The sequence below is a fragment of the Euprymna scolopes genome, chromosome 46 (assembly GCF_053919585.1).
Source record: "Euprymna scolopes isolate OS-2025 chromosome 46, ASM5391958v1, whole genome shotgun sequence".
NCBI classification, from domain to species: Eukaryota; Metazoa; Mollusca; class Cephalopoda; order Sepiida; family Sepiolidae; genus Euprymna; species Euprymna scolopes.
Genome location: NC_136527.1, coordinates 22,485,086 through 22,512,202, shown reverse-complemented (window position 1 = coordinate 22,512,202; position 27,117 = coordinate 22,485,086). Strand labels below are relative to the sequence as shown.

The 27,117-nt window shown below is 38.9% G+C and overlaps 1 long non-coding RNA gene across 1 annotated transcript; it reads left to right on the top strand.

Annotated features, from left to right (window-relative positions):
- Positions 1-480: 480 nt before the first annotated feature.
- Positions 481-26,669, top strand: LOC145270561 (uncharacterized). Its single transcript, XR_013865446.1, has 2 exons — positions 481-567; positions 24,519-26,669. It is a non-coding gene; the product is annotated as an uncharacterized LOC145270561 (long non-coding RNA).
- Positions 26,670-27,117: the final 448 nt, after the last annotated feature.

Here is a 27,117-nt window from a genome sequence, read left to right as displayed (position 1 = left end):
CCTGCATAACGGACACTCGTTACAAGAAATAATTTACATTTTAACGATTTGAAATAATATTGATATTATTTTTATTTTATTGTTACAAATTACGATGCTTTATTTATATAAAAAAAGAAAAAATAAGTCTTGCGTTTTTTTTTATTTACTACTGAAAATTATAACTTTAGTAAAGGTATTTTTTGTTTAAACAAAATAATTAGTTCCACTAAGATTTAAATCAAACTAATTCGTTCATTATATTCCGCGCTCATCATTTGATAAATACTGAAAATTAAATTAAAAATTGTTAATTTCCTGATTTTTTGGTAATTTTTTAAGTAAATGGAGATGTCAAAATGTTCATACATTTTGAGCATTGACATTCATTTTGCCCGTACCTATATTATATCCCTTAGTTTCAACAGTTATCTCCTTGGGCCGGACATTTTTCATATATAGTTTTTTTTTACTCGACACCGGCAGGTTGACCGGTGTTTTATTCTGTAATTGTAGTCAGCAGCCTTTCTAGTCTCACGTGCCTCTGTCTTATCTTCTGTTGTCCTTCGCCGTTTTAAACCATCTCCGGTAAGAAACATTATATATCTCCTTTTTAAAGACACTTTTTAAATACTTTAACGTTATTTTTTAAATATTATTTCCTCTTAACTACGAACTTTTTTTTATTTTCTTTACCCACATGTTCGACCCCCTTACTTCTAGTTGTGTTGTTCATTTCCTTACGCATACGCCTCCCCATTCAGCCTTTTGTAACTTTTCGATTCTTATTTTTTTCTCTTTTCGTTTTCTTTCTTTCTTTCTTTCTTTGTTTTTATCAGTTTTGTGTTTTTCTGTTTTTTTTTCTTTCATTCTTTTTTTTTTTTTTTACCATATCTCAATATGCATATGTTAATTAAAAGAGTTAAGATATAAACAAATGTAATTATTAAAGGAGATAATAACTTCCGGTATTATTTTCCGAAGTTATTTCTATATTTTTATTTTATGTATGTGAGGATGTGCCTTGATCGAAACCTTATATTAATCGGTAGGTATATCAGAATTTTTGTAGGAATTTTGGACACCCCTAACACGAAACTGCGAATAAAATATAAAAATCTCGTAATTTCTCTGTTAAAAGTGGGTTGTTTATTTTCTTTATGGATTATACTTACAAAATAAACTATTAAAGTTGTTTTAAAAGTAATAGAAATATATTTTTTAACAACAGTAATGAATTTTCCGAATTCAATATTTTTCAATTTTTAAACTTTAAAAATCTATCCAAATTTTTCTATTGATTCTATTTTTACGATATTTTCAGGGTCAATGTGAAATTTTATGTTCTTTCCAATAAACCGAATATAATATTTTAGACAAACTTTTTTTTTTTAATTCACGCCCCACCCATTTTCAAGTGTCTTTTAAAAAGTAAATAATTAATTTACTCACCGAAAAGTAAATAATTAATTTACTCACAAATTGAAGAGAAAAGGTCAATAAATAATATATTCAAATTTAAAACAAAAAAAAAACGTAGTGTTTTTAGAATTTTACCTGTAAAGTTTGAAGTTTAAAACTTTTTTTAACCACGTTATTTGTTTTTTCTTTTTTTTTATGGAATCTTGGTCCTTGCTCCTTTAATTGAAAAAAAAATTAGGGCTTGAATTACATTTTTCGAGGAGTTATAAGCTTGGAAAGATGGGGTGGAATTATTCACTATTTTCACGAAATTTCTGACACACCTAATTAATCGGTTGCACTTCCATGAGTTCTATAGAGTCAGAATAAAAAAAATTGTTATTCATTTTGTAAATTCATCTTTATTTTTAATCAGTTCATATGCATGTCACGTTTGTACAGTGGTAACGTCACCAACTTTGAATGTTACAGTTTTGATTTTGGTTTCAATTCTAGCTGATGACACCCAAATACATTTTTTATTACTTTAGACATCATGACTCTATAATCATATATACGAAATCTGGACAAATTTAAAATATTATATTTAAGCATGTTTAACAACTGGCCAAATCCAACCGCCCCCCCCCCCCTCAGCTAGGTATAAAATAACATCAACTTTCTTACATTTTGGGGCTTCTGTAGAAATTATGTGTGACGCATTGTCTCTTGTTTTGATTGTGTGAAGCTAGATCTGTTACTAAACTCTCGCTTTTCGGGGAAGGGGGGGGCTAATAAAGGTATATTTTTTAAAAAATTCAGTATCTTAAGACTTTATGTAGAAAATGTGTAAGGAAAGTCATTTAAAAATTACTGCGCCTTCTGTAGATGTATAAGGAAAATCCTTTAAAAGTACTGCGCCCTCTGTAGATGTATAATGTTGCAGCAACGTAAAGCAATTCAATAACCAGTAAACACCAGTTCTGCACGGAATCCAACTAGCAAGGTGCCTAGACGGATGCAAACGGTTACTCAGAACGGCCCAACAACAGTAAGATATGCTCACACTGTAACGTGCATCCAGGAGATAAGCGCCCGCGTGTTTGCGTGTTGTGTGGGTACGTGGGAGAGACGGATGAGGGGAAAAAGACTTACCTCGAGACCAGCTCAGCGTTACCGACCAAAAATAGAAAAGAGGGACCAAGATGGCGACCGCCGTCTTTTGTAAAGTATGATGTCTCGCAAAGTCACACGAATTCTCGGAATATGCAAATTTAGCCGGCCTAGAACGACGATAAAAGCGGGTGAGGGGAAAGACGTGGGGGAGTGACGATTGAGTTGGCTGGGGAATGGTGTGGCTGTGGCTTCTTGTGCCGTGTTGAGGATATCTTACCGTGTTAAAGAGAGAGTCGGCGCCATCTTGAATTTTTCCTTTCATTTTTTTTCTTACAAGCTATTCCGGCCATTTGGCCTCTAGGACTATGACCGAGTCGAAATTTGACTTAAAGCTTATACCCGAGTTTGACGGGACCATGTCCATCGTCGACTGGGTTGAAAGGGTCGAGCTGACGTGCGACCTTTGTGAGGTGAAAAGGGTACACACTGTAATTCCCCTGAGATTGGCTGGGGGTGCCTTGAGTGTATATCAGCAACTCAGTGCTGCCGAAAAGGGAGATGTCACCGCAATTAAAGCTGCGCTGTACAAGGCATTTGCCATGGATCCTTGTACGGCTTATGAAAAATTTGCTTCCCGAAAACTTCTACCGGAGGAAAGCGTGGACGTTTTCTTCGCTGAGTTAAAGAAACTCGCAGTTCTGTTCGGTGGAGGGGTGTCGGAGCGGACGCTTGCGTACGCGTTTGTGGCGGGCCTTCCCACTCGGGTGAAGCAGCTACTGAGAGCCTCAACCATCGTTTCAACAACGACCATGGAACACTTGATGGAACGTGCTCAAGCCATCATCAAAGATGAGGAGGACCTGGGGGAACCAGTTGTGATGGCGACACAGACAGGCCAGATTGGCGCTCGGGAGATTCCGAATCAGAACCCTGCAAGCAATGGGAAATGTTTTCGCTGCGGCCGACACGGACATTTTGCAAGGAATTGCAAAAACAGGGGGCGTGTGCGCTGTTTTAAGTGTGGCAGTTTGGGGCATCTAGCCCAAAACTGTGCGGGAAACGTATCAGGAGAGAGGACGTCAGCGCCGCCCTGCTCCCCAAGCAAAATTTGAACAAGGCGCAACCAGTGATGACCGTCTATGTAAACAGGATACCCTGCTCAGCACTTCTCGACTCAGGCTGTTCGCATACTATAGTGAGCGCCAGGCTGTGTCCAAGTTGGACTAAGAGAAAGATCAAAGTCACCACGATAGGAGGCGAGACCCAGACATGCTGTGGAGCTGGAACTGTCAAGATCTACACGGACACCGGTGCAGCCACTAAGATCAATGTGCTCGTGACCCAAGGAAATCTCCTGGGGTTTGACCTGTTGCTCGGATACGATGCTATCAAGGCGCTGGGGGGAGTCGCAATTCATCGGGATGGAAAGGTGCGATTCTTAGAGGCCCCAGTGTGTGCAGCGCTCCATATCGATCGGCCGGATTTTACAGTGGACTACGACTCGCGCAAGAGGGCCTGGATTGCATCTTGGAAGTGGACCGAGAGAATGGCACCGACTAAACTCAAGAATGGGGTTGCAGAGTACCCTATACCCAGTGAGGCCCGAGCAGAATACGAAAGGGAACTAAAGGCGTGGATCCAAGATGGCTGGTTAATCCCCTACCCTGAGGACAAGCTTGGGCCTCCGAAGGGTCTAATACCCTTGATGGCAGTAGTCCAGCATAACAAGTCGAAAGTACGGCCCGTGCTGGACTATAGGGAGCTTAACAAGCATATTGAAGCCTACACTGCCGATGCTGACGTATGCGCCAGTAAGTTGAGGGAACGGCGTCAGAAAGGCACTAATGTCTCAATATTGGATTTACGAAAAGCCTATTTACAGGTGCGAGTTGATGAGACGTTGTGGCCGTTCCAGACAGTTTGGTTCCAGGGGCAGAGGTACTGCCTTACACGCCTTGGCTTCGGCCTAAATGTGGCACCACAGATCATGAAGACTATTGTCAACACAGTATTGTCCCAAGAAAACCCCATGAGGGACTCAACGTCAGCTTACATTGATGACGTATACGTCAATGAAGATGTACAGTCTGCGTCGTGTGTCAAAGAAAAGTTGGCTCAGTTTGGTCTGGAATGCAAGAATCCCGAACGTTTAAGGGAAGGAGCACGTGTATTGGGATTGGATGTTTATGAAGAGGATGGCACCCTACAATGGAGGCGTGGCAGTGAAATTCCAAGCATCCCCAACATCGTTACAAGGCGGACCATTTTTTCTTGGTGTGGAAAACTTGTTGGTCACTTACCGGTCTGTGGCTGGCTCCGCGCAGCTGTTGGTGTGATTAAACGCAGAGCAAATTTAACAACCACGGGTTGGGATGACATATCCGATGATGTCCTACTAACTCTGATGATTAAAGAGACACTCGAGAGAGTGAACAAGAAGGACCCTGCCTGTGGGCGGTGGTGTGTTAACGGAGACAACGTAGGTGTGTGGGTTGATGCCAGTTCTTTGGCGTTGGGAGTATCGTTGGAGCAAGGAGGAAACGTGTTCGAGGATGCGTGTTGGTTGCGGCCCGTAACAGATTCTCAGCATATAAACCTGGCAGAGCTGGACGCTGTTGTAAAGGGGGTAAATCTGGCCCTGCAGTGGCAGTCTAAGAAGTTGACCTTGTACACAGATTCTCTCTGTGTCTACCACTGGGTGTCAGACACACTTTCAGGACGGACACGAATCCGTACCAAGGCAGCGAGCGAAATGTTAATACGGAGAAGGCTAGACACGCTAAAAAACCTGGTATCTGAGTATGGGCTATCACTGAGCGTCACTCTGGTACCATCACATTGTAATCGTGCTGACCAACTGACCCGTGTACTTCACAAATGGTATGATGCCGCGAAGATGGGAATGGAGATTACTGCTCGATCTTGTGCAGTTGCAATCGACCCATGTCAAATACAAAAAATTCATGCACAGAGCGGACATCCGGGTATCAAGAGGACCCTTTATTTTGTGAGGCGTGCATACCCAGCAGTGACCAAGATGGATGTCAGACAGATCGTCAGAAATAGTGAGGCTTGCCAGTCTATTGATCCTGCACCAGAGCGATGGCAGAAGGGTCGCTTGGAAGTTGAGAGTGTGTGGCAGCGGCTGGCCATCGATATTACCCATTACAGTGGCAAGCCCTTTCTAACTCTCATTGATTGCGGGCCTACGAGATTTGCGGTGTGGCGGCAGATGACCAGACAGGATTCAGCAAATATTGTTCGCCACCTATCATCCATTTTTTTTGAGCGAGGTGCGCCGGAAGAGCTCCTGACTGACAATGATGCAGCGTTTTGTAGCCAGCAAGTCCGGCAGTTGTTAGATGAGCGGGGCGTCCGTCTACGGTTGCGATGTGCGCATGTGCCATCAGGAAATGGCATTGCTGAAAGAAGCCATCGCAGCATCAAGAGAATTGCTGCCAGGAAGCGATGTACTATTGCGGAAGCAACATATTGGTACAACATTACGCCAAAGGACGGGACGTCCCCTTCAACCGCACCTGCGAATGCTATTTACACGTACCAAGTCGGAGTGAAGGGAATCAACACTACGCAGCCAACCGACAAGGGAACATATAACAGATATGAAGTGGGAGATCCAGTGTGGGTGCGGCCTCCAGGAAATCGGTGCACCGACAAGTTTAAGCGAGGACACATATCTGGAGTGATTAGCCAGCAGTCTGTTTTGGTCGATGGAACCCCACGACATGTGCGAGATCTTCGCCCAGCTACCGAGGTGCGTCATACAACTACAGAAGAAAGCAGTGAAGCGTCTAGCGATGAGCTGCCGATGCACGGATTCAGTGAGCCCCTTCCAGAGACTGATAGCGATACTTCATCTGATGATGCGGAACCAGCTCCAGAGCCCGAATCTGAAACAGTGAATGTACCTCTTCGCAGAAGCACACGCACTAAAAGTCCACCCCCCCAGTGCTCTCTATGTGATCATCAGATCAGGGGGGAGTGTAACGTGCATCCAGGAGATAAGCGCCCGCGTGTTTGCGTGTTGTGTGGGTACGTGGGAGAGACAGATGAGGGGAAAAAGACTTACCTCGAGACCAGCTCATCGTTACCGACCAAAAATAGAAAAGAGGGACCAAGATGGCGACCGCCGTCTTTTGTAAAGTATGATGTCTCGCAAAGTCACACGAATTCTCGGAATATGCAAATTTAGCCGGCCTAGAACGACGATAAAAGCGGGTGAGGGGAAAGACGTGGGGGAGTGACGATTGAGTTGGCTGGGGAATCGTGTGGCTGTTACTTCTTGTGCCGTGTTGAGGATATCTTACCGTGTTAAAGAGAGAGTCGGCGCCATCTTGAATTTTTCCTTTCATTTTTTTTCTTGTTGCACGAGAAGCAACAGCAACACAATTCCTGACCAAGTCAATCATCGCTCTCCCAACGTCTTTCAATCACCCGCTTTTATGGCCATTGTAGGCCGGCTAAATTTGCATATTGCGAGAATTCATCCTTTACAAAAGATGGCGGCCACCATCTTGATCTTTCTTTATCTATTTTCGGTCGGCGACGCCGAGCCGGTCCCGAGGTAAGTCTTTCCTTTTCGTCCGTCTTTCTTACGCACCCATACAACACACAAACACACGGGTGCTTGTCTCCTGGATGCACATTACACTCCCCCTGATCTGATGATCACATAGAGAGCACTGGAGGTACATTCACTGTTTCAGATTCGGGCTTTGGATCTGGTTCTGCCTCATCAGATGAAGTATCGCTATCAGTCTCTGGAAGGGGCTCACTGAATCCGTGTATCGGCAGCTCATCACTAGACGCTTCACTGCTTTCTTCTGTAGTTGTGTGACGCACTCGGTACGTGTAAATAGCATTCGCAGGTGCGGTTGAAGGAGGCGTCCCGTCCTTTGGCGTAATGTTGTACCAATTTGTGGCTTCCGTAATAGTACATCGCTTCCTGGCAGCAATTCTCTTGATGCTGCGATGGCTTCTTTCAGCAATGCCATTTCCTGATGGCACATGCGCACATCGCAACCGTAGACGCCCCACTCATCTAACAACTGCCGGACTTGCTGGCTACAAAACGCTGCATCATTGTCAGTCAGGAGCTCTTCCGGCGCACCTCGCTCAGAAAAAATGGATGATAGGTGGCGAACAACATTTGCTGAATCCTGTCTGGTCATCTGCCGCCACACTGCAAATCTCGAAGGTCCGCAATCAATGAGAGTTAGAAAGGGCTTGCCACTCTAATGGGTAATATCCATGGCCAGCCACTGCCACACACTCTCAACTTCCAATCGACCCTTCCGCCATCGCTCTGGTGCAGGATCAATAGACTGGCAAGCCTCATAATTTCTGATGATCTGTCTGACATCCATCTTGGTCACTGCTGGGTATACACGCCTCACAAAATAAAGGGTCCTCTTGATACCCGGATGTCCGCTCCATGCATGAAATTTTGTATTTGACATAGGTCGATTGCAACTGCACAAGATCGAGCAGTAATCTCCATTCCCATCTTCGCGGCTTCATACCATTTGTGAGGTACTCGGGTCAGTTGGTCAGCATGATTACAATGTGATGGCACCAGAGTGACGCTCAGTGATAGCCCATACTCAGATACCAGGTTTTTAAGCATGTCTAGCCTTCTCCGTATTAACATTTCGCTTGCTGCCTTGGTACGGATTCGTGTCCGTTCTGAAAGTGTGTCAGACACCCAGTGGTAGACACAGAGAGAATCTGTGTACAAGGTCAACTTCTTAGACTGCCACTGCAGGGCCAGATTTATCCCCTTTACAACAGCGTCCAGCTCTGCCAGGTTTATATGCTGAGAATCTGTTACGGGCCACAGCCAACATGCATCCTCGAACATGTTTCCTCCTTGCTCCAACGATACTCCCAACGCCAAAAAACTGGCATCAACCCACACACCTACGTTGTCTCCGTTAACACACCACCGCCCACAGGCAGGGTCCTTCTTGTTCACTCTCTCGAGTGTCTCTTTAATCATCAGAGTTAGTAGGACATCATTGGATATGTCATCCCAACCCATGGTTGTTAAATTTGCTCTGCATTTAATTAAACCAACAGCTGCGCAGAGCCAGCCACAGACCGGTAAGTGACCAACAAGTTTTCCACACCAAGAAAAATCGGTCCGCCTTGTAACGATGTTGGGGATGCTTGGAATTTCACTGCCACGCCTCCATTGTAGGGTGCCATCTTCTTCATAAACATCCAATCCCAATATATGTGCTCCTTCCCTCAAACGTTCAGGATTCTTGCATTCCAGACCAAACTGAGCCAATTTTTCTTTGACACACGACATAGACTGTACATCTTCATTGACGTATACATCATCAATGTAAGCTGACATTGAGTCCCTCATGGCTTTTCTTGGGACAATACTGTGTTGACAATAGTCTTCATGATCTGCAGTGCCACATTTAGGCCAAAGCCGAGGCGTGTAAGGCAGTATCTCTGCCCCTGGAACCAAACTGTCTGGAACGGTCACAACGTCTCATCAACTCGCACATGTAAATAGGCTTTTCGCAAATCCAATATCGAGACATTAGTGCCTTTCTGACGCCATTCCCTCAACTTGCTGGCACATACGTCAGCATCGGCAGTGTAGGCTTCAATATGCTTGTTAAGCTCCCTATAGTCCAGCACCAACCATACTTTCGACTTGTTATGCTGGACTACTGCCATCAAGGGTATTAGACTCTTCGGAGGCCCAAGCTTGTCCTCAGGGTAGGGGATTAACCAGCCATCTTGGATCCACGCCTTTAGTTCCTTTTCGTATTCTGCTCGGGCCTCACTGGGTATAGGGTACTCTGCAACCCCATTCTTGAGTTTAGTCGGTGCCATTCCCTCGGTCCACTTCCAAGATGCAATCCAGGCCCTCTTGCGAGAGTCGTAGTCCACTGTAAAATCCGGCCAATCGATGTGGAGCGTTGCACACACTGGGGCCTCCAAGAATCGCACTTTTCCATCCCGATGAATTGCGACTCCCCCCAGCGCCTTGATGGCATCGTATCCGAGCAACAGGTCAAACCCCAGGAAATTTCCTTGGGTCACGAGCACATTGATCTTAATGGCTGCACCAGTGTCCGTGTAGATCTTGACAGTTCCAGCTCCATAGCATGTCTGGGTCTCGCCTCCTATCGTGGTGACTTTGATCTTTCTCTTAGTCCAACTTGGACACAGCCTGGCGCTCACTATAGTATGTGAACAGCCTGAGTCGAGAAGTGCTGAGCAGGGTATCCTGTTTACGTAGACGGTCATCACTGGTTGCGCCTTGTTCAAATTTTGCTCGGGGAGCAGGGCGGCGCTGACGTCCTCTCTCCTGATACGTTTCCCACGCAGTTTTGGGCTAGATGCCCCAAACCGCCACAATTATAACAGCGCATACGCCCCCTGTTGGTGCAATTCCTTTCAAAATGTCTGCATCGGCCGCAGCGAAAACATTTCCCATTGCTTGCAGGGTTCTGATTCGGAATCTCCTGAGCACCAATCTGGCCTGTCTGTGTCGCCATCACAACTGGTTCCTCCAGGTCCTCCTCATCTTTGATGATGGCTCGAGCACGTTCCATCAAGTGTTCCATGGTCGTTGTTGAAACGCTGGTTGAGGCTCTCAATAGCTGCTTCACGACACTCCTCCACCGAATAGGACTGCGAGTTTCTTTAACTCCACGAAGAAAACATCCACGCTTTCCTCCGGTAGAAGTTTTCGGGAAGTAAATTTTTCATAGGCCGTACAAGAATCCATGGCGAATGCCTTGTACAGCGCAGCTTTAATTGCGGTGACATCTCCCTTTTCGGCAGCAAAAAGTTGCTGATATACACTAAAGGCACCCCCAGTCAATCTCAGAGGAATCACAGTGTGTACCCTTTTTACCTCACAAAGGTCACACACCAGCTCGACCCTTTCAACCCAGTCAACAATGGACGTGGACCGGTCAAACTCGGGTATGAGCTTTAAGTCGAATTTCGACTCGGTCATAGTCCTAGAGGCCAAATCACTGAGATAGCTTGTAGAAAATGTGTAAGGAAAGTCCTTTAAAAATTACTGCGCCCTCTGTAGATGTATAAGGAAAATCCTTTAAAAGTACTGTGCCCTCTGTATATGTATGATGTTGCAGCAACATAAAGCAATTCAATAACCAGTAAACACCGGTTCTGCACGGAATCCAACTAGCAAGGTGCCTAGACGGACGCGAACAGTTACTCAGAACGGCCCAACAACGGTAAGATATGCTCACACGGCATGAGAAGCAACAGCAACACGATTCCCGACCAAGTCAATCATCGCTCTCCCAACATCTTTCACTCACCCGCTTTTATGGCCATTGTAGGCCGGCTAAATTTGCATATTGTGAGAATTCATGTGACTTTGCGAGATATCATCCTTTACAAAAGATGGCGGCCGCCATCTTGATCTTTCTTTATCTATTTTCGGTCGGCGACGCCGAGCCGGTCCCGAGGTAAGTCTTTCCTTTTCGTCCATCTCTCTTACGCACCCATACAACACACAAACACGCGGGCGCTTGTCTCCTGGATCCACATTACACTTTACTAATTATCTTAGAAGCCGACGTGAAAACATTTTTCATTATGAACTTTTTTTTATGTGTAATCTTTTCCAATATAGATATTAACTTTAGACAATAATCTTTCAAACACAATCAAGAAATAATGGGGAATACATAAAAAATATATGATAAAATGACTTTCTAAACTATGTTCACCTATCAGTTTCACCATTAAATTGCACTGCAACGAATTAGAGAATTAATAAAGATGAAACTTGTAATCTGTTCTCTCTCATGTAAATATAAAAATGTTAAAATTTTATCAGTGATATTCACGAAATAGATCGACTATATTTCGAAATGATTTCTTTTTTATTTTTCCTCTTCAATTTTGTTTTCTGCAAACTTGCTCTTCCGTTCATCATCTTGAATGTTAACTTGAGGTTGTAAAGTCAATCACATTTGAAAAATCGTTTCCTTTATAAAAGCAGATAAAGTTAATCGAAAGCAGATTATAAAACAAAAACGTAAGTATTACTACATGAATTTAGTATCGATTTTTGCGCATTTGCAGAGTAAGTTAAAAATGTAAGGAAGATAACTCCATTAACTAAGCAAATAATCCTAATGAAAATGTTGATTTGTTGGTGAAAACGTTTTCGCTGTCAATGTTTTTGTTTTTCAATACTGACTTAAACATAAAAATAACTTCTTTATCATTTACCAAGGAAAAAATAATTTTATAAATTTTAAAAGTTTTTAACTGTTTAAAGTAAAAAAAAATTCTTTTGTTTACTCATTTCAAAAGTTTAAAGTAAAAAAAAAATCTTTTTTTCTCTGGATTATTTTATAGTTTTTCGGGGGTGCTAAAAACAAATATATACTTTAAAAGTAGCACAGAGAATTACTTTTCATGATATGATTAAATTACTTTTTCAAAAAATGGGGATCAGTTTTCTATATAAATTTAATGTAAAATAAGCACCCACTTTCTGACCACATGGTGATAATTTTTTTATGTTTTGTTGGGCTGCCTGAAAGCCGTTTTTGTAAATTGTTATTTACTTTCCTCCTTAACAATCATCTTTCAACTTCGATAGGTTTTCTGGTATGCTGAAAACAAATATCGCATTTAAATTTGCTGCAAACAAGTAAGTAACGCACCGACATTTACCGATAAGAACACCATTTAACATTTTTCGGATATTTTACTGTTTACATTGGCAAAGGAGGCAGGGTGCGAGGTGGTGTTGGGGCGCGAAAGCAGTAAAAGTTAAAAATGTTATTTTTCTTTTCTAGATGCAAGTGCATTTATTTATTTCAGTTTTTAATCTTTATTTCATTGTTTTATTTATTGTATAAATGGTTTTCTCGTGAAAAAAATGTTCCGATTCTATCTGGCAAAATCATTTGAAATAGAGCATAAATAGATCTGAAAATGCTGTTTTCTTACTCCCTCCCGTTTAAACGTTACTACTTATAAAAGAACATGCTTGTCCAAGTTGCAAGCTATATCACGTGATGATCGTTTTCTTTTCAAAAATGAAAAGGCTGAAGTTTATTTCAAGCAAAATCAACTCTTATTTGCAGTCACGAAGGATGTGTTATAGCAGTTAAGTTATGAAGTTGTAATATTTTTCTTTCCTAGATGCAAGTGCTAATATATTTATTTCAGTTTTTAATCTTTATCTTGATTTCATTGTTTTATTGATTGTGTAAATGGTTTTCTCATGGAAAAATGTGCGGATTCTATCTGGAAGGTCATTTGGAATATATATCGTTTTATTTTTTTATAATAGATTTTTCTTGTCCATAAATGTTGTTCATATTTTCCAAGTTGATAGCATAAACAGATTAGGCAATTATATTCATTTTCACTTAGTGAGAGGGGAATCTTTCACTATACCTTCCTTTAAACACGCCAAATGGACTTTTAATATATATATTTTTTTAATGGAGAGTAGACAATGCATTGTAGATGCATTATCGGTGCTCCCATTACTATCGCTTCTCTTTATTTGTCACTCAGTCCTCATATTTTAAGTAGTGATTTTTCTGACAAAGGGAGAAGAAAAAGCTGTATTCTAAGTTGGCAGTATTTTGCATGAACAGCCGCCAGAGATGTCGGAAATTTTCTGTTTCTATGTCTATCGTTGTAGCCATGTCACTAGTAATGGTTCTGGAGGAAAACGTTTCATCTGGGCTGACGTTATCCGCCTGATAGTCAGTGACCCGAACCTTGGATTAACCACTAAGGAGGCTGTCCTATCAGCAACTACTGGGTCTTCCATTTGGATTATGGACCATGCAGTAGCTTCTGGTGTGCCTCTCGATGCCATATTAGTGGCTAATTGTTACGGCTTTACCTTTTCATGTGCTACAAAAAAATATTTCTTCATTTCTATTTCTCTCTTACTTTCCCTTTCTACACTGCTTCAAGCAAGTCTGTCGACCTAGTCCACAAATCCCAAAACTCTATCATGAAAAGTTTCAATAAAAAATACACAGTTAAACCCAGATCTCTTACGTCTAACGTAGACCCCCACTAACATGTCTCATTCTTGAACATCAAGGGTCTATGTTCTAACCTTTCAGAGGTTGAAACCGCATTACAGGAGACTAAAGCAGACATATTTCTTAACGAAACTGGCATTGAACAGACTATTTCCCTAGGTGAGTTCGTAATTAAAGGATACTGTAATTAAACTTCCAAATCTGATCCCCAAGATCGCCATGGGCATGGAATATGTGCCTATATAAAAGATGGCTTTCCATGTGGTAGGGATATCTCCAAAGAAGATCCTAACTTACCCTATATGTGCTTCTGGGTTGCACTTGCTCAAACTACTGCATTTATATTTGCTCTCTACCACCCACCCAACAGCGGAGTTACTATCTTTAAAAGCATATTTGAGAAAATTGACCACGTCCTATCTTATCCTTCAGCTAATATTCATGTTTGTGGAGAATTCAGTGTTTACAATGTGGAATGGTTAACTCACTCAAACAAGACCGATGATGAGGGGCAGCTCTTTCATAACTTCTCCATTGCTTATGACCTCACTCAGATTGTTTACGAACCCACCTGTGTGCCCGGTACTGACAACCAGTATGCAAGTCTCCTCGATCTTTTTTCTCACAACTTGACCTGAACTGTGTTCAGCTTCCGTTCTGTCCCCACTTGAATCTTCCGACCACTCTGTTGTATCAGTTAAGATAAAAATGAAATGTAATAAGTCCTAAGATTTACCTCTCCATCGTACAGTATATCGTTACTCTATGACTCACTGGGATAGCTTCTGTACATTTATATCAGATCTTCCTATGCGTTCCATGTTTAAAAAGGATGTGTCCTCTATAGTATCAGACATGACAGAATGGTTAATTGTAGGTATAGACCATTTCATACCCTAAAAAAAATTCCAGCAAAACCTAACAGCCAGCCGTGGTTCTCTCCAGAATGTGCTGCTGCCATTGCGCACAGAAATCACTTTTTCTATTGCTTCCAACATAATAGATGTACTGAGATTAAAGCTACTTTCAGGACTGCCAGCAACCAATGTAAAAAAGTAATAAAAACCGCCAGAGAGTTTTATGCTCAGTCTGTCAAATCCAAAGTAGCTGAGCTGCAGCTTGGTTCCCACCAGTTTTGGAAAATAGCAAACAGATTTCTGAACAGAAGCGTGTGTTCTATCCCAACTATCATAAATGGATCTAAGGTAATCTCGTCAGCATCAGACAAAGTCAATGTGCCAAGAACTTTACAGCTAATCCTACCCTATGTGACCAAGGCTGCCAACCTCCAATATTTCCTCCTGTATCAGAAAACACGCTATGTGATATACAAATATCTGTACATGATGTTTCCAAGCTAATCAAAAACCTTGATTCCAGTAAAGCAACTGGCCGTGGCAGTATTCCAATTATAGTACTCAAAAAACTTCAACCAGAACTAGCGTTCATCCTTACAAAACTGTTTAAACGTTTTCTAAGGATAATTGTTTCCATCCCCCTGGAAAATCTCATCAGTATGCCCTCTATTTAGGAATTCAGGTGATCGCTCATCTCTTTCTCAGTACAGGCCAATAAGTCTCCTGTGTCATGAGTAAGTTGCTGGAATCTGTGTTAAATAAAGAAGTAATCAACCATCTTAGCAAAAATAACATTCTTAATGACACACAATATGTTTTCCGTTCTGCTAGATCTACAGCAGATGTGCTTACACGAATCTCTCGATGGAGGTTACCTTTCTAGGGCAATTGCTCTTAACATATCAAAAGCCTTTGATAGAGTACATAAAGGTTTACTTCATAAGATCTCCAGCTACAGTATAGCTGGAAATGTCTTCTCAATTATTAAATGATTTCTATCTGATAGGTTCATAAGAGTAGTGGGTGATGGGTAGAAATCAGAAGCTCACAGTATTAATGCTTGAGTCCCTCAGCGGTCCATCCTGGGCCCAACTCTCTTCCTGATCTACATTAATGATCTTTCAAATAACATCCTTCATAGACATTTATGCTGATTGCACTACGATCTATGGTAGCACATCTAAGACCATAAACGACCAAGTTCTCTCCGATTCTCTCTCCTCTAATCTTGAGCAATGGAACAATGGGGAATACTAAAAAAGTGTTAAAGAAAAAACTGTGTGTTCTTCCAGTCTGTGTAAGTGTGATGTGAAACTACATTCTGCCTTTTTGTGTTTTGAAAGTTTGAAACTAAATTTATTTGTTAGCTGTTTTGTTTATTCACTTTCTTCTAATTCGGAAGCACTTTTTATCGGCTAATCAAACGCCCAGCCAATGAATTAAAAAATAATTAGCAAAACTATCGACCTCTAAACATCACCGAAAAAATACTAAAAACATAAATAAATGAAAAAGTCGATTTACTGTTTCAATAATTGAACAATGCTCAGCTTAAACGGATGATGTTTTGATGGCAGGTTCTTTTCCTGACAACATGCATTTGTTTTCATTTCTTTTCTAACATTCATAGATTTTTTCCTGTGTCTGCCTTTTTCTGTTTGGCGAGTTTGAAACTAACTTTGTTAGCTTTTTTGTTTATTCACTTTGTTCCAATTCGAAAGTCGTCTGCTTCCATTTCAATAGTGTTTGTTTTTATCGGCTAATCAAACGCCCAGGCAATAAATTAAAAAATAAATAATAAGAAAAACTGCCGACCACTTAACATCACCAGAAAGAACAAGATTACAATACATATCAAAATCAATATTTGTTAAGAAACAAAAAGGAGAGAAAAAATAAGCTTGAAAATGTTTTTGTTATGCACGTCCCGCACACACACACACACACACGCACACACATATATATATATATATTAGCAGAAACAAAAGGGTAAAAAGATTCGAATCTTACCTTATTGTTTTCTTTTTTCATCTTCCTCAACTGAACATGACATTTCTTTATCATGCATGCACAGTTACGTATAGGCTTCTTTATTCTTTGTTAGAATAACTAGTAAAATAGATTGAGCCATGCTTGTGATATTTTGATTGACGGCTGATTATAGACCTCTCTTGTCTTTTGCCTTTTTCTCTCGGCTATACATGTGACCTGCATTTGCAGGTTCGCTTACCTTTAACAGCTACGCATATCAGAAAAGTTGATCTTTAACCAGTGACAATATCAATTCTGACAACCTGACCCCATTGTTCAGTGCATTTTCTACCGGCTGTCATGTGTGTGTGCATCTTCAACATGTGACACAAAGGAATTAAACTCTTGTCGCTTTTACTTTCCAAGTCATGTGATGCCACATAGGGTTAACATCATTAAAAGATTCATAATGCAACAACAATAATAATATATAATACCTTTAAATATGTAATTAGTATCAAAATCCCTTCTCTTTACTGCATAGGTAAAATTCTTAATCGAGTTACGTACTTAATGTCCTGGTAGCTGCATGATTGGTCCCAGTGATGAGGTTTTGGATTGAATCTATATATGACACGTGCTACAGGAGGAAAATGTTGCTTCCTTTCAATTTCAACTTGACACACTATTAAAACATTCTCATGACACAACAATAATAATATATAATATCTTTAAATATGCAGCCAGTATCAAAACATCAATTCTCACAATGTATATTATGTAAAGAAAGTAACAATCTGTTTCCTACAACACTGAACAAAATCAATATGTACTAATAACAATACATATCAAAAATCACTCCTGAATGTTGTTGTCATGTTATGTTGATAACAGTTTGTACATCATACATGAAGATCTTGTCAGAAAAAATTGAAAGAATCTGTAAACTATAAAATGTCAGGATAGTATTTTTTTTTTTTTTTTTTTTTACAAAGGCGTCACCACATTATCAAGGCCCAGAGGCCACTCAAGGATAAGGGTTAAAGAGTGTACAGTAGAAATTGGTCAATATAGTAATCATTAGTAATGAAAATTTGGTAAATTTAATAACTTATATGGAACGGCTCATCAAGAACTTATTTACTTTAGACTTGAACACAACCATATTGTAGTCAGCCGGAAAGCAGGAAAACGGAAGACAATTCCACAGGCGTGCAGTTCTAAGAAAGAAGCTTTGTTCATGGAATCTACGTTTAGGTTTAGGCACAGATAAAGAGTGGGGGAAATTATTGATAGTGTTTACAGCTAGACGAGTGTTTCTTGTGAAAGTTTGGCGAGGGGGGACCATAGATTGAAGCTCAGTTGAACACTTTCCATGAAAATAACGATACATCAGAGACAAACTCGCAACATCTCTTCTGTGAGATAGAGGTTGCAAGGAGGAGAAAAGGACATCTCCTACGAGGCTACGAAGTCTATTTTGAACTCTATCAAGGCAGGACAAGTCCTTTCTAGCAGCTCCTGCCCAGATGTGGCAACAGTATTCCATCCTTGGACGTACCTGGCTCTTATATAGGTAGAGAATAGCATCAGCAGTGAGATATCTACTGGATCGATAGAAAGATCCCACCATTTTTCCAGCGGCCTTGGCAACAGATTTGATATACGTGTTCCATTTAAGATCAGGAGTAATGGTCAAGCCCAGAAGCTTGTCAAAACTTGAGGCCTCCTGAAGACGAGAGCCATTCATTTCAATTGATGACAAATGTGAATTAGAATGTTGATGATGTAAAGAGAGAAGCTTGGTTTTAGATGCATTAAAAGTAACCAGCCACTCCTTTCCCCATTGTACTACGTGCTCAAGATCAGAGGAGAGAGAATTGGAGAGAACTTGGTCATTTACTGTCTTAGATGTGCTACCATAAATGGTAGTGTCGTCAGCATAAATGTCTACAAATGATGTAAGGATATGATTTGGAAGATCATTAATGTAGATCAGGAAAAGAGTTGGGCCCAGGATGGATCCCTGAGGGACACCGGCATTAATACTGTGAGCTTCTGATTTTTGCCCCTCAACTACTACTCTTATGAACCTATCAGAAAGAAATGATTTAATAATTGAGAAGACTTTTCCAGCTATACCATAGCTAGCGATCTTATGAAGTAAACCTTTATGCCATACCCTATCAAAGGCTTTAGATATGTCAAGAGCAATTGCCCTAGAAAGATTGCCACCGTCGAGAGATTTGCTAATCCTATGCGATATAACTGTAAGGACATCTGCTGTAGATCTAGCAGAACGGAAACCATATTGAGTGTCACTAAGAAGGTTATTTTTGTTGAGATGTTTGATTACTTCTGTATTTAACACAGATTCTAGCAACTTACTCATGACGCACAGGAGACTTATTGGCCTGTACTGAGAGGGGGATGAGCGATCACCTGAATTCTTAAATACAGGGCATACTGATGAGATTTTCCACGGAGATGGGAAACTATTCTCCTTAAGACAACGTTTAAACAGTTTTGTAAGTATGGGCGCTAATTCAGGTTGAAGTTTTTTGAGTACTATAATTGGAATACCGTCAGGGCCAGTTGCTTTACTCGAATCAAGGTTTTTGATTAGCTTCGCAACATCACATACAGATATACGTATATCACATAGCGTGTTTTCTGATACAGGAGGAAATATTGGGGGTTGGCGGTCTTGGTCGCAAAGGGTAGAATTAGCTGCAAAGTTCTTGACAAAGAGTTTGGCTTTGTCTGATGCTGACGAGATTACCTCAGGTCCATTGATAATAGTTGGGATGGAGCACACGCTTCTGTTCAGGATTCTGTTTGCTATTTGCCAAAACTGGTGGGAACCAAGCCGCTGCTCAGCTACTTTGGACTTAACAGATTGAGCATACAACACTCTTGCGTTCCTTATTACTTTCTTACAATGGTTGCTGGCAGTCCTGAAAACGGCTTTAGTTTCCATACATCTATTACGTTTGAAGCAGTGGAAAAAGTGATTTCTGTGCGCAATGGCAGCAGCACATTCTGGAGAGAACCATGGCTGGCTGTTAGGTTTTTGCTGAAACTTTTTAGAGGGTATGAAATGGTCAATACCTACAATTAACCATTCAGTTAGGTCTAATACTATAGAGGACACATCCTTTTTAAACATGGAATACAGAGGTAGATCAGATATAAATGTACGGAAGCTATCCCAGTCAGCCTTAGTGTATCGATATACTGTACGATGAAGAGGTACGTCTGGGGACTTATTACATTTCATTTTTATCTTGATTGATACAACAGAGTGGTCGGAAGATCCAAGAGGCGACAGAACAGAAACTGAACATAGTTCAGGGCAAGTTGTGAGAAAAAGGTCTAGTAGGCTCGCATACTGGCCGTCATTATCGGGCACACGGGTAGGTTCCTGAACAATCTGAGTGAGGTCATAGGCAATGGAGAAATCATGACAGAACCTCCCCTCATCATCGGTCTTGTTTGAGTGGGTCAACCATTCGACGTTGTGAACATTGAAGTCTCCACATATATGAATGTTAGCTGAAGGATAAGTAGAAAGGACTTGGTCAATTTTCTCAGATATGCTTTGAAAGATAGTAACTCCGCTGTTGTGGGGGCGATAGAGAGTAAATATAAATGCAGTAGTGTGAGCTAAAGCAACCCGGAAGCACATATAGGGTAAGTTAGGATCTTCCCTGGAGATGTCCCTCCCACATGGAAAGCTATCTTTAATATAGGCACATATTCCATGCCCATGGCGATCTTGGGGGTCAGTTTTAGAAGTTAAGTTAGAGTATCCTGAAATTGCAAACTCATCTAGGGAAATAGCCTGTCCAATGCCAGTTTCACTTAAAAATAAAAGGTCTGGTTTAGTCTCCTGTAATTGGGTTTCAACCTCTGGAAGGTTAGAACGTAGACCCCTGATGTTGGAGAAGGAGACATGGTAGTAGGGGTCTACGTTGGAAGTTGGAGAACCGGGTTTAATCGTGTATTTTTTCTTGAAACTTGTCATGATGAAATTTTGGAATTTGTGGACTAGGTCGACAGATTTACTTAGAGCAGGACAGAGAGGGGAAATTAAGAGAGAAAAAGAAACGAAGATTTTTTTTTTTATTTGTAGCTAATGATAAGGTAAAACCGTAACAATTACCCACTAGTATGGCATCGAGAGGCCCCACCAGAAGCTACTGCATGGTCCAGAATCCATTCACCAAATGGCAATACAGCAGCCCCAGTACTTTGCACCTGCTGATAGGACGGCCTCCTTAGTGGTTAATCCAAGGTTCGGGTCCCTGACTATCAGGCGGATAACGTCAGCCCAGACAAAACGTTTACCTCCAGCACCCTTACTAGTGACATGGCTACAAGGATAGACATAGAAACAGAAAATTTCCGCCATCTCAGCAAACTGTTCGCAAAAATACTGCCAACCTAGAAAACAGCTTTTTCTTCTCCCTTTGTCCGAAAAATCACTCATTTAAAAAATGAGGACTGAGGGACAAAAAAGAAGAAGCGAGAGTAACAGGAGCTGCCGATAACGCATCCACAATGCGTTTTCTACTCTCCATTAAAAAAAAAAAAAAAAAAAAAAAAAAAAAAACTATTAAGTATTGTACTTAATAAAAGTCAAACAGACGTGTTTAAGGGAAAGTATGGTGATAGATTCCCCTCACACGAACTAAAAATGAGTATAATTCGTAATTTTTGCTATCAACTCGGTAGATAAATAAACATATGTACGAGGGAAAAAAAAAGCTAGCATTTAATAAAACAGAAATACACAAATTAAATACTGAAATAAAATGGAGTTGTTAATATTTTAAATCTAAAATAAAAAGCATGATTGAAATCACTTATCTCAACAAAAACAATTCCGTCTCCAAATTGCAAACTGCATTGAAAGAAATTCAGTTAGTAGCGTTCAAAACATTTTTTTTTGAAGTTAGCCGTTAAAAGAAAGTCGTGATTTTATTCTGAACTTAAGCTAGTAACGTTTTAAGAAGCTTACGACATAAAAGAAAAGGCTGATGGTGGGGGGGGGGGTTCTTCCGAAAGTAAGTTGGTGCCGTTATAAGTAATTTCTAGATAAGATGGAAGCCGGTATTGGACTAGAAAAAAGCTAGCATTTAATAAAACAGAAATACACAAATTAAATACTGAAATAAAATGGAGTTGTTAATAATTTAAATCTAAAATAAAAAGCATGATTGAAATCACTTATCTCAACAAAAACAATTCCGTCTCCAAATTGCAAACTGCATTGAAAGAAATTCAGTTAGTAGCGTTCAAAACATTTTTTTTTGAAGTTAGCCGTTAAAAGAAAGTCGTGATTTTATTCTGAACTTAAGCTAGTAACGTTTTAAGAAGCTTACGACATAAAAGAAAAGGCTGATGGTGGGGGGGGGTTCTTCCGAAAGTAAGTTGGTGCCGTTATAAGTAATTTCTAGATAAGATGGAAGCCGGTATTGGACTAGAAAAAAGCTAGCATTTAATAAAACAGAAATACACAAATTAAATACTGAAATAAAATGGAGTTGTTAATATTTTAAATCTAAAATAAAAAGCATGATTGAAATCACTTATCTCAACAAAAACAATTCCGTCTCCAAATTGCAAACTGCATTGAAAGAAATTCAGTTAGTAGCGTTCAAAACATTTTTTTTTTAAGTTAGCCGTTAAAAGAAAGTCGTGATTTTATTCTGAACTTAAGCTAGTAACGTTTTAAGAAGCTTACGACATAAAAGAAAAGGCTGATGGTGGGGGGGGTTCTTCCGAAAGTAAGTTGGTGCCGTTATAAGTAATTTCTAGATAAGATGGAAGCCGGTATTGGACTAGAAAAAAGCTAGCATTTAATAAAACAGAAATACACAAATTAAATACTGAAATAAAATGGAGTTGTTAATATTTTAAATCTAAAATAAAAAGCATGATTGAAATCACTTATCTCAACAAAAACAATTCCGTCTCCAAATTGCAAACTGCATTGAAAGAAATTCAGTTAGTAGCGTTCAAAACATTTTTTTTTGAAGTTAGCCGTTAAAAGAACGTCGTGATTTTATTCTGAACTTAAGCTAGTAACGTTTTAAGAAGCTTACGACATAAAAGAAAAGGCTGATGGTGGGGGGGGATTCTTCCGAAAGTAAGTTGGTGCCGTTATAAGTAATTTCTAGATAAGATGGAAGCCGGTATTGGACTAGAAAAAAGCTAGCATTTAATAAAACAGAAATACACAAATTAAATACTGAAATAAAATGGAGTTGTTAATATTTTAAATCTAAAATAAAAAGCATGATTGAAATCACTTATCTCAACAAAAACAATTCCGTCTCCAAATTGCAAACTGCATTGAAAGAAATTCAGTTAGTAGCGTTCAAAACATTTTTTTTTTTAAGTTAGCCGTTAAAAGAAAGTCGTGATTTTATTCTGAACTTAAGCTAGTAACGTTTTAAGAAGCTTACGATATAAAAGAAAAGGCTGATGGTGGGGGGGGGTTCTTCCGAAAGTAAGTTGGTGCCGTTATAAGTACTTTCTAGATAAGATGGAAGCCGGTATTGGACTAGAAAAAAGCTAGCATTTAATAAAACAGAAATACACAAATTAAATACTGAAATAAAATGGAGTTGTTAATATTTTAAATCTAAAATAAAAAGCATGATTGAAATCACTTATCTCAACAAAAACAATTCCGTCTCCAAATTGCAAACTGCATTGAAAGAAATTCAGTTAGTAGCGTTCAAAACATTTTTTTTTTAAGTTAGCCGTTAAAAGAAAGTCGTGATTTTATTCTGAACTTAAGCTAGTAACGTTTTAAGAAGCTTACGATATAAAAGAAAAGGCTGATGGTGGGGGGGGGGGTTCTTCCGAAAGTAAGTTGGTGCCGTTATAAGTAATTTCTAGATAAGATGGAAGCCGGTATTGGACTAGAAAAAAGCTAGCATTTAATAAAACAGAAATACACAAATTAAATACTGAAATAAAATGGAGTTGTTAATATTTTAAATCTAAAATAAAAAGCATGATTGAAATCACTTATCTCAACAAAAACAATTCCGTCTCCAAATTAAAGCACCTTATGGAGAAAAAAAAATGACAAAGAGATTACATGTAAATGTTGAAAATTATACAAATGTGAGCCATGTCATTCATTAACAATAAAATTAGAAAAACATTCAAAAGCTGTAATATGTGGAGAGATTTAAAAATCAATTATGGCGGAATATATATGGATTGAAAAGGGAAACCATCTACCTTTATGGGATGAAGTAAAAATATAGATGAAGAAGACCAGTGAAGACAAAGCTGGTTTTAGAAAACAGCGCATATGTATATGTAGTAATAAATAGTGAAAACATCTAAAAACAAATAAATTCCTAAAATTCCTACTGCGATTGTCTGCTAGAACCTGTGGTGCTATGGTTTGAGTACTTGATAAAATTCAGTTGTAAGTTATATACTCCTGAACTGAACGTTGAACTTTCAATCATCAGTGAAATTTAAAGTAGAATTTCAATGTATGTAGAACTTTTGAATGGAACCGTTTGTTTAGTAGATGAGAGTAGCATGCTCTTGTGTTGTTAGCAACAAACTCTTCCCAACTGAAAAATAACTACTAAATACCATAAAATCATGCAAAGAAGAAGTAGTCTTATTCCGTATTTGGATAGAACACACATATATAACTCACTGCTATATACTAAAAAGTGAAGAACCTCCCAAATGTATACTATGTCACAAACTGCTATGACCTTACACAAATCCGTCAACAGTACTGCAAGGCCAGAAACTTAAAAGAACTCTTCGAAAAAGAAAACCCTAAAACTAATCTTTAAAAGAGCAAACGTTTACCATAAAATAAATGCTATCAAATAAACTGTTCCAAAACATCTGAATATTCTCAGCAAAAACGACTCAGAATGTATAAAAAAATAATCCTTACATACAGCATTAAATGACCCAAAAGAAAATAGAAATGAATTAATTTTGTTAACAAACAAGTATTGATTTAATCTATAATCATTTTATTTTATATTTGATTAATAATAAATTTATATTTATAAAAATTAACATAATGAATTCAATTTTACTAAATGAATGTATTTTTTCAAATTTATTTTTATATTTCCAGAATTTGCAACAAGGAAAATAACTCCATTAATGCATCAGAAGGGCCATTCGTCATTTATTATTTCAATAAGTTTATAACAATTACATTTCTTCAGATAAATTTTCTAAAGTCAAAATTTATTAACATATTTCATCATACTATCCATTGTGTATAATTTCTGTGGAATTAGATTCGAGCAAATATGGGAGACAAACCTCATTCTTGTGAAGTGTGTGGTTATTCTTTTTCATGGAAATCACATTTGTTGTGTCATATGACAACACATACAGGAGAGAAACCACATTCTTGTGAAGTATGTGGTTCTTCTTTTTCACGAAAGTCAACTTTGTGGCGTCATATGAAAACACATATGGGAGAAAAACCATATTCCTGTGAAGTATGTGGTTCTTCCTTCGCACGAAAGTCAAATTTGTTTAGTCATATGAAAAAACATATGGGAGAGACACCACATATTTGTGAAGTATGTGATTCTTCTTTTGAAAAAAAGTCAAATTTATGGAGTCATATGAAAACACATATTGGACACAAACCACATTCTTGTGAAGTATGTGGTTCTTCTTTTTCACGAAAGTCAACTTTGTGGCTTCATATAAAAACACATACAGGAGATAAACCATATTCTTGTGAAATATGTGGTTCTTCCTTTGCACAAAAGTCAACTTTGGTGTGTCATATAAAAACACATACGGGCGAGAAACCACATTTTTGTGAAGTATGTGGTTCTTCTTTTGCAAAAAAGTCAAATTTATGGAGTCATATGAAAACACATACGGGAGAAAAACCACATTCTTGTGAAGTATGTGGTTATTCTTTTGCATGGAAATCAAATTTGCTGTGTCATATGACAACACATACAGGAGACAAACCATATTCTTGTGAAGTATGTGGTTCTTCTTTTTCACGAAAGTCAACTTTGTGGCGTCATATAAGAACACATACAGGAGAGAAACCACATTCTTGTAAAATATCTGGTTCTTCCTTTGCATAAAAGTCAACTTTGTTGTGTCATATGAAAATACATATGGGAGAGAAACCACATTTCTGTGAAGTATGTGGTTCTTCTTTTACACAGAAGTCAAATTTTTTAAGTCATGTGAAAACACATTTGGAAGCCTGACATAGTGCTATGTTGCAAGAAGGAGAATATGGAAACCCTAGTTGAAGTAAGCGTCCATAATTATGCTTGTTTTACGGAGAAGAGAGTGAGAAAATGACAAAATACCAAGGACTTATGTACGACATGAAAAGAAACTTGAATCTTACCAGTCATTATAGGAGCAATCGGGCTAATGAAGAAGAATTTCAGAAACTATCTTGCGAATATACCTGATGAACCAAGTGCAAAAGAAATACAAATAATAGCACTTGAAGGGACGGTTAGAATCTTAAAACAGCATCGAAATTATATATCATGAAACAAGAACCAGTAGGACAACCTCTATCACATAATCAGCCAAAACAAATCTTTAAAAATACTCGAGAACTTTTATGAGAGAAAATTGGACACATAGGCCAAACAATAACATAACAAATATTTTCTCGATTTATTCACGCAAGAATTTTTAAATAAGGAAGGTTTTATAGACTGGCTTAAAAGATGATAGCGTCAGTATTATCAGGACAGTTTTATGCCCAATGCTTCTAATAAGATGAAGGATCTCAGCATGACAAGTGTAGTTTGTGCAAAAGAGAAGTTAGTTTGAGCCATTTGACATTTGTTGGCTCCTATACAATGAAATACAATGGATTGTGTAAATATATCAACATCATCTGTAAAATGTTGAATGCTGCAGCAAGTCCTGGGAACAATAGTTGGACATATCATACACTATCGACTATGACTATGATTCCTACAACTAAATGCGCAGAAAAACGAGGCTATTAAAACTGACAGAATAAAATAAGACAAAAAGGAGGAAGAAACTGTAATCTTTAATTATAGGAGGAACTTAAATCAGACAAAAGAATTTTATAAAATTACCTAGCAAATATACCTTGAAAACCAAGTGCAAGAGAATTTCAAACAATTCCAGAAAGAGAGACAAACTTTAAATTATTGTTTGGTTGAAATGTATGAGATGAAGCATGAATGCATGGCATCCGGTAGGATGCGCCATCACTTTTTAAATAAAATAATTGAATAAAAACAAACCTGTGAATGTTGTTCTTTGCATAGAAGGAACATTTGTTTTGTCATATGCACTCTGTTGCCAAACTGACAAATCCAAAATTTGACACTGTTTTCAAAATGTCTAAATCTACAACTCGACACTCTGTTGTTAAAACTTCTAAACCTAAAACTTAACGTGGGAAACTTAAATCAGATAAACCTGAAAAAGTGCTGAATACTACTGTAGAGCAAAATATGTTTTTATTACCGTTTTTTTTTTGTTTGCTTAGTTACACATTTTGTTCGAATTAACGATCTGATAGTTTACTCAGACTTGGCAGATTGAATATTTATTATAATCAGACTTGGCAGATTGAATATTTATTATAATCAGACTTGGCAGATTGAATATTTATTATAATCAGACTTGGCAGATTGAATATTTATTATAATCAGACTTGACAGGTTGAATATTTATTATAATCAGAC